This window comes from Staurois parvus, unplaced genomic scaffold (assembly GCF_062004578.1).
Source record: "Staurois parvus isolate SC_StPar_1 unplaced genomic scaffold, SC_StPar_1.0 ptg000399l, whole genome shotgun sequence".
NCBI classification, from domain to species: domain Eukaryota; kingdom Metazoa; phylum Chordata; class Amphibia; order Anura; family Ranidae; genus Staurois; species Staurois parvus.
In genome coordinates this window covers 520,569-537,235 of record NW_028318195.1, presented here as the reverse complement: position 1 = coordinate 537,235, position 16,667 = coordinate 520,569, and the positions used below count along the sequence as shown (strand labels likewise).

Genomic DNA, 16,667 nt, shown 5'->3' with positions numbered 1-16,667 from the left:
TCCAGAACCCATGCAACTGGGATTGATGCATCCCTCACTGTCACCTGGGGGGCGCCTTCATTGGCGGCAGAACATTCTGTGTCTGTATTGTGGAGAAGCTGGCCATGATGTACGTACTGACCTGCTAAGATGCATAAGTGTTTGTCTATTTCTCCCACTAACCTGCCACCATTATCTGCCAGTGCAACTCACCTAGCTCTCCCAATCTCGTTCCAGCTACCGGGAAGTGCATTCTCGGTCACCACAATTGTTGACTCCAGGGCATGCAGTTGCTTTATTGACCTGGCCTTTGCAGCATAACAAAGCATTCCATTACAACCAAAGGCAGATGGCTCATGCATTAGATCAGGGCTAGTAACTCAAGAAATGCCTCCTTTAACGGTTGTTACACTTACCAAGCATAATGAATTCTTAATCCTCAATGCCATCTCTTCTCCTGTTTCATCATCTTGGGCCTACCCTGGCTGCAGGGACACAATCCCCGAATTGACTGGATTACAAGAGAGGTCAAGTTCCAATCAACCTACTGTCAGGAACATTGTCTGCTAGAATCATTAGATCTCTCCCATGACTCTGTTATGTATGGATTCTGAGAGTGAGATTCATCAAACAGTGCCTGAACCTTACCATTAATACCTTGATGTTTTCAGCAAACGGGGGGCTGACAACCTACCCCCGCATCAGCCATATAATTGCCCGATTGAGTTACTCTCGGGAGCTGAGATTCCCTTAGGGAGAAACTTTCCACTTTCTGAACTAGAGCAGGAGGCTCTGAAGGACTATGTTATTGAAAATTTGGAGAAAGGGTTCGTCCACCCTTCCACTTCCCCAGCAGGAGCAGGAATATTCTTTGTGGAGAAGAAAAATCACTCCTTGCAACCATGTGTCGATTACCAGGAACTTAACAAAATTACTGGTAAAAAAAAACACTAACCCCTTCCCCTGGTGCCTGAACTGTTCCAAAGATTAAAGTCTGCAACTATTTTTACCAAGGTTGATCTGCGAGGGGCCTACAACCTGGTCCGAATACAGGAAGGGGATGAAGTCAAACAGACGCTTCCTTGCAGTATATACTGGAAGTGGATGCTTCAGAAACTGCAGTAGGGGCAGTGGTCTTGCAGCACCAGGGCCTTAAAGACTTAATGAATCCTGTGGCCTTCTTTTCATGCAAGTTATCCCCAGCAGAAAAGAATTATTATGTCTTGGATAGAGAGTTGCTTGCTATCAAGACTGCGCTGGAAGAATGGAGGTACTTACGGGAAAGGGTAGCTCACCCAATATTAATCTATACTGATCACAAGAATCTGGAATATTTGAGGACTGCAAGAGCCTGAGGCTATGTCAAGCATAATGGGACTTATTCTTTTTCAGATCCATGTTGCACATTACCTACCAGCCTGGCTCGAAGAATGTTAAGCCAGATGCACTTTCCCACATGTTTGAGGATCCCAAGGAAGCACCAGAGCCAGATACTATCTTGTCTGAAGGTAACTTTTTATTTTTACAAACAGATCTTCTGTCCCAGATGAAGCAGTCTTCTGTAGGTGTTCCTTGTCTGCCTGAGGTCACATTGGTACCCAGGGAAGGGTTACTGTGGATGGAAGATAAAGTGTTTGCTCCAGAAAGATCCTTCCAGAAGGTGCCTGTGAGGGAGAAAGCACGGGAACGGCAGCCTCACTTGACCTGGAGGGGATACAAGGAGGAATAGACCCCTGGAGGTGAGAAGGGGAAATCCATCCATCCATCCTTATACCACCATAAGAAACTACACACCCGGGAGACATCAGGTGGATAATTAGTAAATTGCAGTGTGGAACCATCTGGGAAGGAGTTCAGGAGCAGCAGTATTTGCATCTGTCCCTATAGGACAAACAGCTATTTCAGCCTATAATAAGTAGGCAAATGAGGTAAGCGCATAATAGAGGAACAATTATCCTGAAGCCGTACTATGGGTTGGAACAAATCCATATATTAATATTGGAGAACTATTCATTTAAATATCATTTTGGACACTTGTTGATGGGATATATTGTTTTTGTTTTATAGGATTGGATAATTATATTGTTTTGGTTATTAATATACTTGCATATATTTAGGTTAATTATATAGAGTATCTTTGGATTCATAATCACAAGTTTAGGATTTATTAATTTAAAAATATTTTTTGGTACACTAATTTATTTATATATAATTTTTAGTACACTAATTATTCAGCAAGGGAGCGCTGCACTATTGTTTGAATATATAGAGTTATTAACACTATTTATGAGTTGGTGTAGGGTGCTAGCGAACCTATTTGTACATATATATAATAATAATTTTTATTTTATATATTTTTTTTGGTTGTATATAACACTTTTTGAATTTCACCATATTAGCTCACAAATAATTTTGGCACTGACAGACTTAGAATAGAATTGTAAGGAATACGTGAATTCTTGTGCCATTTGCACCCGAGCAAGAAGATTAAAAGCAGAGCCTGGGGTCTACTCAGACCATTACCAGTTCCTGACAGACCATGGAGAATAGCTATGGACTTCATAGTGGAACGTCTTCCATCAGAAGGGCATACAGCTATCTTTGTAGTAGTAGACCACCTGTACAAAATGGCTAATTTTTTTGCCTCTCAAAAATACGCCTTCAGCTATGGAGACTGCTTGAATATTCATCAAAGAAATCGTGAGACTTCATGGGGTTTCCATAAATATGTTAGATCGGGTAGTCCAATTTACCTCATGCGTGATTCTGCGGGTGCCAGTCCAGCTGTGCAGAGGTGTGCACATATGCACACACATATGCGCATTCGCAGGCGTGCACGCATTCGCCACTAATGCTGGCGCCAAGTGGCCTTTATAAGTGCGGCAGCTGCAATAGCTTGCTGCTGTCTGATCTGCAGCTCCGCCTGTGTTCCTGTGCCTGTGTTTGACACTCGTGATTGACCTGGCTTGCCCTGACCTTGTTTGAACGCTACCTGCACTGACCTTGGCTTGTTTCTTGGATTCTCACATCCCCCGGACGAAGCCACGTGACCCTGTGGCGCAACGTGTTGGGGAGGGGCATCGACGTCACCACGTACCCGACTCCATTCATACGGCGAGTATAGGCAGAGTGTGTCTGCAAGCCGCCCAGGCTGGTCACACCGATATCTGGCATTTTTACAAGCGCATTCTTATTATATATAATGTGAGTGCATATGGGCACAAATAAAGCTTGGTATTTTATTGAGGATAAGGCACTATTTCCCTTTCTTTTATCCTTGGCATGTATGCGGAGATGAAGTGCACGGCATAGGGAGGGGTGAATCCACGCCCCAAGCTCGCTCACAGCAATACATACAGGAAAGGAAAGCCCTAAAGAAGGAAGAATCTACACTCCAGATTCACTTACAAGCAACACACCTAAGAGTGAAGAGGAAATTAACCCACTCAGCTCCTTATAGAGCGGCACATCAGGGTATTCCCTCACTCCTGTAATTAACATTTGACATTTACAGGTTAATTTTAAAAGTGTGAGTATTTTTATTTCAAGCAAGATAATTTTGTGAAAAGACATTCAAATTCAGTTGGACTTTCCTCTAGCAGTCTAATAATTGTTGCTTTATATGCGTATTCAATATCTATTGCAATTTAACATGTGTTCCTAATTGTTTGAGTCATACTGTTATTATAATTTAGACATTTGGTCTTATAGAGAGCGCGGCACCATATATTTATTTATTTTTTCCAATACACATATATGAGTATGTAGAGAGGAGCCAGCGAACTCATTTTTTATTTAATTAGATTTGATATATTACATTCTTAGTGGCTCACAAGCACTCCCACTTTTTATTTTTCCGGATTCTGCTCCTGTCTCGGTCTAATACACCTCCTCTGCTGCTGACAATTGCCTGTGACCTGACCTCTCTTCTGCCTGCTGTCTATGCCTGATCTGCCCATCTGTTACCCACCCGGCTCTTCTGACTCTGCCTGCCGTTACCAGCCTGCTCCACGATGCCATCTGCTGCCAGCCTGGTCAGCTGTTCCACCTGCCCATTACCAGCCTGCCTACTACCAGCCTGCTCCATGGTGCCACCTACTGCCAGCCTGCTTTGCTTCCGCCACCCATCCAGCAAGGTGCCAAGCACTTCTGCATAGACTACCAGACTGATCAGGCACTCGTACCCCTCCGTGCTCTCGTGGCTGCTGTCCCACTCTCAGTGGCCCTTGAGCCGGAGTTGTACAAGAGGTCTTCCTGCACATCAGGCTCACCAAAGAGGTACATGACAGAAAGAAACAGATTCAGTAGATTACAGGGCCATTAAGTGGTGGATGCGCATAGATAATTTTTGGAGAATAATTATATTGTTTACTGTCGCTTTAAAGCAGAACTCCAGGAATGATATTTACTGCATAGTTACATTGGTCCAGCTTGGCACAATGTTATATACATATCTCATAACTGATGGGAAGTTGACAACCACTGTAGTTGTTAGCCCTACTAAAGTAATATCAATTATGTGGGTGCTGCTAAGTTGTGAGTTGCTTCCCCTCTGTACATTGATCACAGGGGGTTGCTTTCTCAGCACTGCCATCATTCATAGAATGTATTGTATTTTTCAATGTAATGCAAACTGTTATCGGACTGGATGAGGTGGAGAGGAGGGGTGGTGATGCCAGAATCTTCACCTTGTCCAACCAGAGAACGTCTGTATTCATTGAAAAAATACAAGGCGGGGGGGGGGGGGGGGATTGGAGCTTACAGAATATGGAACAAATGTGCATAGTAACCAATCAACTTCCAGCTTGAAAATGAAAATTAGAAGCTGTTGGTTGCCATGCACAACTGTTCCAGATTCTGTATGCTCCAGTTTTAGTAATTCTCCTCACAGTGTTCTATGAATGGTAGCAGTGCCAACCATGTGATCCCCTGTGGTCAGTGTGCAGAGGGGAAGCCACCTGAACAATACCCTAAAGATTGCTGCTATCACTGTAGTAGCGCTAACTACTACAATGGTTTTCAGTTTCCACAGCAGTCCCACAGGAATGAGATATGCATACTTACATTGTGCCAAGCTGGACCAACTTGACTATGAAATAAAGGCCATATCCGAAGTTCAGCTTTAATAACAAATGCCTCCTATAGACTATACAGTATTAGTAAAGTGAACATGTGACTGAAAGGCCAAACTTATAAGGACTTATATAACTTATAAAGTGGTTAGAAAGCCGCAAGGTTTTTTTACCTGAATGCATTCTATGCATTCAGGTAAAAAAAAACCTTCTGTTTCACATACTCTCCCTTCATCCTCATTTATACTTACCTGAGCCGCATCACGATCCAGCGCTGTGCACAAGATCTGCGGCTCTCCTGACTTTGTCCCTCCTCCCTGGGCAGATCGATAGCAGTTTCGTCACATCCAGTACATCATCAGCTGAGATCCATTACACATATTGGCAGATGATTCCGGGGTGCCATGTTGGCCCCCTCAATATGAGTGTGTTATTTTCTTGCAATTTTAAATATTTGAATAAACAGTATTATACTATGGAGATGTTTTCTGCTTGCTCCCTTCTATATATATATGGGCATAAGGTATTGAACCATATCTGAAATATTGCCATGCACAGAAGGGCTGTGGAAAAGCGCATTTGAGTATATACTAAGTATATACTCAGGTGGTCAACATCTTCCAGTGAGTTTGATCCTAGAGGGACACAGGGTGGATGATTATTGTGTTGGAAGAACATAGATGGCTTTTTGCACTTTATTTGTTGAGGAAGGTGGCCAGCATAAGAAATGAGACACTTCTTTCTTGTATGCACTGCACTGGCATTTGTTATTACTTCTATACATTAGAATTCATAGATCACATGTTATAGTGTTTATGCACAACTGTCATGTTTATATGATTTTATGTTGGTAAAGTGCAGCTCTAAGTTTTTTTTGGATCATCTTCAGCGGCTCTCTCTCTCTCTGCTCTGCTCACAGAAGCAGCCATAGGCTCCTGCTGCTGTCAATCAAATGCTGTGAGCAGAGAGTGGGGGCAGGGCTGAGCCATACTGTGTGTGTCAATAGATGCCCAGTTCAGGATCAAGCTTGCAGGTCTGCCTCCCATAGCAATTGTATGCCCCTGTGAGATGGAGAAATTGCTCTCATTGTTTGAATACTGCTTGTGTGGAGTAAATTAAAATGTTTTGACTGACATTCTGCAGTTTAGCCACAAGATGTCACTGTTTTTCTAACACAGTCTCAGACTGCATAGAGATTTCTATATTCATGAAGAGGTGGAGTGTCAGGAATGGACTTGCCAATAATGGTGGGACTCACCTGCCTTGTGGGCTGCAGTACCAGGGCTGGCCAGTGGGTGCTCTCAGCAATCAGAGACTCAACCCTGCAGTCAGCCAAACACCTGAGGCTGATTGCAGGTGTATTTAAGGGATGGCCAGACCTGCAGTCTGTGCCTTGGTGTGTGTTTTTCCATGGGCCCCTGTATCTTGTTACTTGCATTCCTGGTTCTGTTTCTGTTTCTGTTCCTGTTCCTGCCTGACTGACTCGTTGCCGACCCTGACCTCTGCTGACTTCTCCTGTTTGATCCCTGGCTTGTGACCCCGACCATTCTCTGCCTGACCCCCTGTACCTACCTGCCCGTTAGTTGCTGTACCCGGCTCGTGACCTGACTACTCTCTGCCTGCTCCTCCTGTTCCTACCTGCCCGATTGTTATTGACCCGGCCTGCCTGACTACGCTTGCATTGTATGTATTGTTATCTGTGGGTGGTTTGGTTTGGTTCGTTTGCACTGTGTTTGTTTTAGTATTGCACTGCATTTTGTATTGTTAGTATTAATAAATTATATTGTTTATAACATATCTGAAGCCTGCGTTTCCCTGCGTCAGTTCACATACCTCTGGTCATACCCGAGCCCTGACATGGAGTTTTCACACAGGAGAGAGAGCAGCCATGTTCTGGAGAATGGTGAATGAGGGGCGCCTTATGAGCTGAGAATTTGATGACATCCAGGTGTGAGAGCACCCCTCCGTAACCAGAGCTGCAGCTAAGTGAAGCTGATGAGATTGCTGCCAGGAAGCTGATGAGATTGCTGCCAGGAATGCTGATGAGAGCAGAGGAACTAAGCAACATATACGGCAAGACCGCATTCTTGTTGGAGAGACATTTGTTCTGTTCAGAGTCACCAGCGGATGAAAAGAAGACCCGGGTCAGTAAGATCATGCAGGCACCTCATTTCAGTGTTGGCGCCTTGAGACTGAGTCCAGGCCTATAGTTAGTTAGTTAGGTTCTGTGTTTGTGTCAGGCCACAAGTGTTGTTACTGATCATTGGAAGGACTCCACAACTTAAAGTGACATTTCACATTGGAGAGCTGATAAAATCTTACATACTCAAGCCAGACTGGCGATTTGCTCAGAAGGAATACTCAGGCACGTGCTACAGGACCAGTTATGGGAGAGGGAATACTGTAGATTTGTGTAAGATTGTAAGCGGTTGTGCTGCACTGCAGGCTAGCCCATACCATACACCCATACACTGATTCCTGCTTTTTTAGGATAATAACAGGTAAGGTGTGGCAGCTTAGTTGTGCCCACCAGTAGGTAAATTACTACTCTTTCTACCTTCATCATCAGAAGGCGCTGTGCTGTGCAGCACAAGGGTCTCAGCCTTTGGGCTGGGTGTATGTAAATTTATTGTATGTTCCCAGCATTTGTGGTTGTGTTTACTTGCCACATCTAAGTAAAATTCTGTTGTGGCAAAAGCTAGTGTTGGGGTTGCTTTCCTTGTTCGTGACTTCACTGTATCCTGGGGAGCCCACCCCAGTACACGACTTACAACTTGGCGTAGTCGGCAGGATACAGCGACCGTTATGGACGGGAATACGGCGGGAGATCTTCCCCGGGCACCAATGGCACCGGTCCAGGACCCAGCTCAGGGTGCGCTGGTGCAAGGCCAAGTTACCCCAACACCGCTGATACAGCTTGCCCCCGCCCTGCCCATACCAGTAGGGTACATTCCCGTGGGAGCGCTGTTGAGTCACCTGCCAAAATTTGACGGTAAAAATATGACGTTGCAGGACTGGACTGAAAGAGTGCGAAGTGCGGTTAGAATGTGTAACCTGACGTCCAAGCTGCGGGCAGAGGTTGCATTGGGGGCTCTAGAGGGTGACGTCAGATGGACAGTGATGGTAAGGCCCGAATCTGAGAGAGACACCCTAGAGAAAATATTCTCCCTGCTGGAGAGAGCCCAAGGGGGGCGTGTTAAAGTAGTGCAGCTGCGGAGCCACTTCTTCAACCGACCACAGCAAGAGGGCGAGACCCTGATGCAGTACTCCAATGCCCTACAGGAGATGCTAAATGAAATACAGCGGTGAGATCCAGAGGCCATGGGAGCTTTCCGGGAGGTGGACCGGCTACTACGAGACCAGTTCATAGTGGGGCTCTCCAACAAGTTCTTACAGGACAAATTGCAAGAGATGACCCGGACAGGGCCCAACATGACATTCTACAGCATCTACTTAGCCGCCTTGGAGAGAGAGGAAGAGTGCATACCTGTGGCAGCGGGAAAAGTGAGTAGTACCCATGCTACAAGACGTCAGTCTGCATCTGAAGACTCAGAATCCTTAAAGGATGTGGTCCAGGCCCTGCGGACAAAATTAAGAGAACTTCGGCTGAAAGTGTCCCAGATGAAGGCAGAATCTCCCCAGTCTCCGGAAATGACCTCAGCACCTTGCGCCACTCCACTCAGGATAACTCAGCTGTGGGGGCACATCAAAAGGGAACCCCACTGTTGGGCTTGTTGACAGTACGGCCACATGGCCAGAGAGTGCCCAGAACAGATGAAGTCCGAGACGACGTTAAACTTCCGACCGCCGCAGTAGCTGGGCGTCCTGTGGCGGTACACCAGAAGCTAAGCCCTAAGCATGAGGAACACGACCTGTATGCCAGCAGACCCATTATGGAAGCCGAGTTGGAAGGCCAGAAGGTACGCTGCCTAGTTGATACAGGGTCGGAGTGCACCCTTATGCCTCTGGAGTTCTTCGAAAGACACTTTGGACATATGATGGAGGCCTTCTCGAGACATGGTAAGGAGTTCGGGTATGCCTCCACCATCGAACACGAAGTCCCCACCGGCAATGCTGCACCGATCAGGGAACGTTACCAGCAAATCCCGCCTAAAATGTACCAGGAGGCGAAGTATATGGTGGCCAGCATGTTGGAAAACCAGGTGATCCAGGAGAGTCAAAGTCCTTGGGCTGCTCCAGTAGTCTTGGTGCGGAAGAAAGATGGGAGTCTCTTCTGCATAGATTATCGGAAGCTGAATACCCAGACCGTCTGGGATGCCTACCCCCTTCCGCGGATTGAGGAGTCGTTGTTTGCCCCGAGTCATGCTAAGTTCTTCTTGACTCTTGACCTGGCCAGTGGGTATTGGCAGGTACCGGTGGCCAAGAAGGACAAAGCGAAGACGGCCTTCATCCTACCTATGGGTCTCTACGAGTTCAACCGGATGCCATTCGGCCTGTCCAATGCCCCGGGAACATTCCAGCGGTTGATGGAGCACTGTCTGGGAGATCTCAACTTCGAGTCAGTATTGATATACCTGGACGACGTAGTAGTGTTTGGGGCCTCTTTTGAGGATCACCTCCAGAAACTGCAACAGGTCTTAGGACGGCTGCGAGACCATGGGCTCAAAATCAAGCCCAAGAAGTGCCAACTGTTTCGACAGCAGATAGAGTATTTGGGACATTTGGTCACCCAGGAGGGGGTAAAGCCAACCCCCGACAAGGTGGAGGCTGTCTAGAAGTGGCCCCAGCCGAGTACACTACGAGAGGTGCAGGCGTTCATTGGACTGGCTGGCTACTACAGGAGGTTTATACCCAAGTTGCTTATTTGGTGGGCCCGTTAAACGAGTTATTAAGGGGCACTGCAGGGGGCCCGAAGAATCGTCCCATCGAGTGGGGACCCCGGCAACAAGGGGCCTTTGAAGCAGTGAAGGGGGCGTTGATTAGTGCCCTGATTCTGGCTTATGCGTGGTTCGACACTCCATTCCTGCTGTACACTGACGGAAGTCTACATGGTCTGGGGGCTGTGTTATCCCAAGTCCAGGATGGACGTGAGAGAGTCATTGCCTATGGCAGCCGGGCTCTGAGGGAGTCAGAGCGCAACCCTGACAACTATAGCTCCTTTAAATTGGAACTACTGGCACTGATGTGGGCCATGACCGAAAAGTTTGCTGAGTACCTGACCGCTGCAGAAGTGACCGTGATGACGGACAACAACCCGTTAGCACATCTGGAAAATTCCAAACTTGGTGCGCTTGAGCAGAGGTGGTTGGCTTGCCTTTCTAAGTACTAATACCGCATCAAGTTCCGGTCAGGTAGGGAGAACGGCAACGCTGATGCTCTCTCCCGAGTCCCTGTAGGGTTGTCGGCTCAGAGTGCCAATGAGGAGCTAGAGGACACTGAAACTCCTGACCTTGGTCGATTACCTATGTTCCAGGACGTGTGTTAGGGACCAGCCGGTGGTAGCCTCTAGCGTTCCACAGACCAGAATTCCCCAGGGCGCGGAATTTAAGTTCCGACCTGCTTGGACACCTCTCTATGTGTCTCCAGGGATGAGGAAAAAAATCAGGATGTCATCCAGATACACAATCACATAGATGTCCAGGATGTCCCTAAAAATGTCATTCACAAAGTGTTGGAATGTAACCGGTGCATTACAGAGACCGAATGGCGTAACGAGGTACTCAAAGTGCCCAAAGCGAGTGCGGAAGGCGGTCTTCCACTCATCCCCCTTCCAAATGCGCACCAGATTATATGCTCCCCTGAGGTCTAGTTTGGTAAAGATGGAGGCTGTCTTTAGTCTCTGAAATAATTCAGGGACTAAGGGAAGGGGATACCGGTTCTTCACGGTGATCTTATTCAGGTCCCTATAGTCTACGCAGGGCCTCAGGGACTGGTCCTTCTTCTCTACAAAAAAGATTCCCGCCCTGGCTGGTGAAGTGGAGGGGCGAATAAATCCCTTCCACAGACAGTCATCAATGTATTCTTTTAGGGCGCCCAACTCTCGTTCAGACAGCTGGAAGATTCGGCCGAAGGGAATCTCGGATCCCGGGAGCAGGTCAATAGGGCAGTCATAGGCCCGGTGCAGAGGGAGAATCTCTGTACCTCACGGGCTGAACACGTCAAGGAAATTATGGTATGCGGAGGGCACAGTCTGTGTTAGATCTGTATCTGTATTCACACACAGCAAGGTTGGGGGCCCTGGTGATGACTTTAGGAGACAGTGCTCCTGGCAGTATAGTGAGTGAAATTGAACAGATCCAGTCTTCCAGTTAATTTGGGGATCATGAGCCCGTAACCACGGGAGCCCCAAAATCACTGGAAATAGAGGGGACGCAATAGCGTCCAAGCGGAGGAGTTCCTGGTGGTGGCCTGCTACTGTGGTGCACAAAGGAGGGGTCTCTCGATCTACCAACCCTGATTTAATTTGTGAACCATCAGCCAGAAAAATATTCAAACCTCATTTTTTGGACAATAACGAAATTCGTTGCTGAGTTGCAAAGTTAAGGTCCACAAAGCAACTGCAGGCCCCAGAATCAATAATAGCCATTACCTGCACGGTTCTTCCTGGGAGCTGGAACGAGATGGGCACGACTACATGAGTAGGGTCATCTACACAGGTTGGAGACATAGAAAAAATGGTAGAGTACTTACAGAGCTTCTCAGGACAGGAACGCACCATGTGACCCGCTGCTCCGCAGTATAGGCATAGATTATTCACTCTGCATCTGTGGCGTGAGAGATGGCCGAATTAACCCAAATTGCATAGGCTCTGTTCCGTCCGTAGGTTCAGGACTCAGATTGCTGACTGCAGGATGTGATGGGATTGGGACCCGTGGTAACATCCATGTAGGCCTTGACCCTTGACCAGACCTTTCCTGCCTTCGTTCCCGTAACCTACGGTCAATCTGAATTGCCAGGGTGATTCATTTTTCCACCCTGGCCAATTCATCCTTTAGGGGCTCGGATAATCCTAGGCGGAACTGATGGTGCAGTGCTGCATCATTCCATTGCGTATCTCCAGACCAACGCCTGAATTCCGAGGCATAATCCTCTGTTGCCCGGCGTCCCTGTTGCAGAGAATGTAGGGCTGCTTCGGCCAAAGCAGCTCGCTGAGGATCGTCATATAAGTGTGCCATCGCCTTGAAAAATTCTGCCACAGAGTTCACATGCGGATGGCGAGCCTCCAATAGGCTATATGCCCAGGCCTGGGGTTCACCCTGCAGCAAGGATATCACGAATCCCACCTTCACAGATTCGAAAGCAAATGTTTGAGGTCGAAGTAGAGCTGGCAGGAATTCAGGAAGGCCCGAAACTTCCCTCAATCTCCATGGAACCGCTCCGGCACTGGGACTCGAGGCTCCGGCTGGGGAATGGAGAACACTGCTCCAGCGGAGGGTCCCGCAGGGCTACTGGTAGGAGGTGAACCGACCGGGTCTGACGCCATCCCTCCAAATGTTTATAACCCTCTTCCAGTGTCTTGACAGCTTGGGTAAGCACGGACAGATGGTGGCACATCTCTTCCCAGGGAGAGGGTCCTCCTCCAGACTCCGTCATGGTCGTATGGTTCTGTTAGGGACCAGCCAGTGGTAGCCTCTAGCGTTCCAAAGACCAGAATTCCCCAGGGCGTGGAATCTAAGTTCCGACCTGCTTGTTCACCAGAGCCCCTGATGGTGGGGATGGACTTGGAGCAAGCAGAGACCAGGTCGCGACCCCAGGGTGCAACCAGCTGTGGTAGAGGCACCTGTCGGTGGTACGCAGCAGATGAGAGTCTGATGTGAGGAGGTAGAGTAAGCGAGGTCAGACAGGCCGGGTCGGTAACAGTGGAGCAGGTCGGTACAAACGGCAGGCAGAGGAATAAACGTGTCACGGTCCGGGTTTGGCAACTAGAGATCAAAAGTGCAGGAGCAGGCAGGAGAATGGTCAGGCAAGCCAGGGGTCAGAGCAGGAGAAGTCAGCAGATCAGGATCAGGCAGGGTCAGCAGCAAAGTAAACTCACAGAACACAGGAAAGACCATACGGCACTTGAGCATTGCAAGAGCCGGGTTTAAATAGCCCACCCAACTCCTGACAGGCGCTCCTGGGTCCTAGTGCTTGCCCGGCACCGTCATTGGTGACAGGCGCGCCTGGATCCTAGTGCCCACCTCCCTGTACAATTTGTCAGGACTCTACGCATGTGCAGATTCGATCGCTGTGACGATGTTCCCATTCCCTGACAACGTGGCACATTCAAGTGGAGTGGCGTCCGGGATGCCAATGGTGCTGGGAAAGATGTTGGCTGATAGGGAGAGGGTCCAGGATAGCTGCCCGGACCTGTGGAAAGTGAAAGATTGGGTCCGGACCAAGATCTGGCCTCGGTCAGAAGAGCGGGCTCGTCTGCCTCCCGAGGGCCAAACGTTGTTGAGGCAGTGGGATAAGCTAACTGTTACCCAGGGCCTCCTGTGTCAGACCATATACTTGCAGTCAGAGTTGCAGTACTGGCAACAGATTGTCATCCCCATGTCATTGGGACCGGAGGCTGCCTGAGAGGCCCATGAGAGGGGTGCCCATTTTGGGAGCGATAAATGTTCAAGTGGCTCCAACGGCTCGTGTACTGTCCCGATTTGGCAGACATGGTGGCCGAGGCATGTCTTAAGTGTCGGCCCTGTGGGCTGAGTAAGAGTACTGAACAGCGGGCTCCTGTCCAGGCCATCTGGACATCAGACCCCTGGAGCTCGTTATGATCGATTATGTACAGATTGGGTACTCTACCTCGGGACACTCGTACTGTCTAGTCATGACAGATCATTTTACAAAGTATGCGTTGGCTGTACCCACCAGAGACCAGACAGCAGAGTCGGCCGCTGAAGCGGTCTGCAAACACTTTATACAGGTGTTCGGGTGTCCACAGAGAATACATTCGGACCAGGGGGCATGTTTTCAGGGTACTCTAATGAATGAGTTGTACCAACTGTATGGGATCGAACGTTCCCGCACCACCCTGTATCACCCCCAGGGTAACGGGGCATGCGAGCGGGTCAACCGCACCTTGCTCCAGATGCTGCGGACTCTGGAGGACCGCCAAAAAGCTCTGTGGCCTGAATACCTACCTGAACTGATGTGGGCCTATAATAACAGGGTACACAGTACCACTGGATACTCCCCACATATGCTCATGTTTGGGAGAGCCAGACAGGAGATTGAAGATCTCCACATGCCCGATCCGATGGAACCACCACCAAGAAATACTACTGCATGGGTGCAAGAGCACCGCCGCCGGCTGAGAGCAATCCACAAGGTTGTAGGGGAGCGCCTTAGACAAGTGGTATACCCCAATCCAAGACCAGTGGAGAAGGAGGAGTATGCCCCGGGTGATTGAGTGATAGTCAAAGCCAAGCGGCCGTCTGGAAAGTTGGATGGGCGGTGGGAGACGGTCCCATACACGGTGAAGAGGAGGGTAGACCCTGCCATCCCGGTCTATGAGGTAGAGCCAATAGGGACTTGGGGGGCCCTCACCAAACTTGCACCGTAACATGTTGAGGCATTGTAATTTTGATGAACCAGTGTGCGTGGAGGGGATGGCTCCTCCTGCTCAGAGTACTGAGAAAATCCCCTTGAAGGAGGGGGAGGAATGGTGGGTTGTCCCTGCCCCAGTACCCACAGAGGCTCCAACCATAGCAAGTTAGCCACCGAGGGAAAGTGTTGAGCGGTCAGCAGCTCCTCTCCCATTAAATGTGCCTGAGGTCCCCAGTGCTTCTGAGCCCTTCACTCTACGAAGGTCAACAAGGCCCAATGCTGGTGTGCCCCCACAGCGTTATGCCCAGAATGAGTTTGTATGGGGAGGGTTGCTGAGGACGACAACCTCTAGTGGGGTGGCATGTGAGATGGGGAAACAGCTCTCATTGTTTGAATACTGCTTGTGTGGAGTAAATTAAATGTTTTGACTGACATTCTGCAGTTTAGCCACAAGATGTCACTGTTTTTCTAACACAGCCTCAGACTGCATAGAGATTTCTATATTCATGAAGAGGTGGAGTTTTCACACAGAGGAGAGAGAGTAGCCATGTTCTGGAGAATGGTGAATGAGGGGGGCCGTGTGAGCTGAGAATCTGTTGACATCCAGGTGTGAGAGCACCCCTCCGTAACCAGAGCTGCAGCTAAGTGAAGCTGATGAGATTGCTGCCAGGAAGCTGATGAGATTGCTGCCAGGAATGCTGATGAGAGCAGAGGAACTAAGCAACATATACGGCGAGACCGCATGCTTGTTGGAGACACATTTGTTCTGTTCAGAGTCACCAGCGGATAAAAAGCAGACCCGGGTCAGTAAGATCGTGCACGCACCTCATTTCAGTGTTGGCGCCTTGAGACTGAGTCCAGGCCTATAGTTAGTTAGTTAGGTTCTCTGTTTGTGTCAGGCCACAAGTGTTGTTACTGATCATTGGAAGGACTCCACAACTTAAAGTGACATTTCACATTGGAGAACTGATGAAATCCTACAAACTCAAGCCAGACCGGCGTTTTGCTCAGAAGGAATACTTAGGCACGTGCTACAGGACCAGTTATGGGAGAGGGAATACTGTAGATTTCTGTAAGATTGTAAGCTGTTGTGCTGCACCGCAGGCTAGCCCCTACCATACACCCATACACTGATTCCTGCTCTTTTAGGGTAATAACAGGTAAGGTGTGGCAGCTTAGTTGTGCCCGCCAGTAGGTAAATTACTACTCTTTCTACCTTCATCATCAGAAGGCGCTGTGCTGTGCAGAACAAGGGTCTCAGCCTTTGGGCTGGGTGTATGTAAATTTATTGTATGCTCCCAGCATTTGTGGTTGTGTTTATTTGCCACATCTAAGTAAAATTCTGTTGTGGCAAAAGCTGGTTTTGGGGTTTCTTTCCTCGTTTGTGACTTCACTGTATCCTGGGGAGCCCACCCCGGTACACGGCTTACACCCCCATAGCTTGCTATGGGGGCATACAAAGAAGAGAAGGAGCATAGAGGAGGTTCAGGGCTGCTCTGTGCAAAATCACTGTAGAGAGCTGGTAAGTATAATATGTTTAGTATTTTAATTTAAAAAATAAACCTTTTACAATCACTCTAAGGGCTCTTTTGCACTAGTGGCTGGGGAGAAAGCCACAAAACAAGACTGTAACATTACAGCCTATTGGGACTGTACACATGCTGCAGCTGTGATGCTTTGCGGCCATGACAATTTTAACTTTTTAGGTTGCAGAGTCTGACAGGTGACACTTCCTGTCAAACCTGCCCATTGAGATCAATGGGACTGCACTACAACCACAAGCTAAACGCTTGGCTCACAGTTCTAGTGCAGTCCTGCAATGCAAAATTGCCATTTGCCAATGTAAAAAAAAGTAAGTCGGGAGACTGCAGCAGCATCTCTTGGGTGCATGCCAGCTACTGCTGTACTGTCCTCTGATAAGTAATCCACCACAAATTGCTTTTCAGCAAATTTCAGCTTTTCAGAGGGCGAACGATGCAGATGCAGCAAACATGAAAATAAATAAGCCCCTCTAACCACTTTTATTCCATCCCCCTTTTTTTCATTCATTTAAAAAATGGAAGCGTTAATTATGTTACATTAAAACTCACATTTTTTAAACAATTGCTGTGTGCCGAAAGGATG

General features: G+C 48.2%; 1 protein-coding gene across 1 annotated transcript in view; it reads left to right on the top strand.

The window, feature by feature from the left end:
• CFAP276 (cilia and flagella associated protein 276) overlaps window positions 1–16,667 on the top strand; it is a 283,349-nt gene that overhangs the window by 59,364 nt on the left and 207,318 nt on the right. The gene's annotated exons all lie outside the window — the stretch shown is intronic.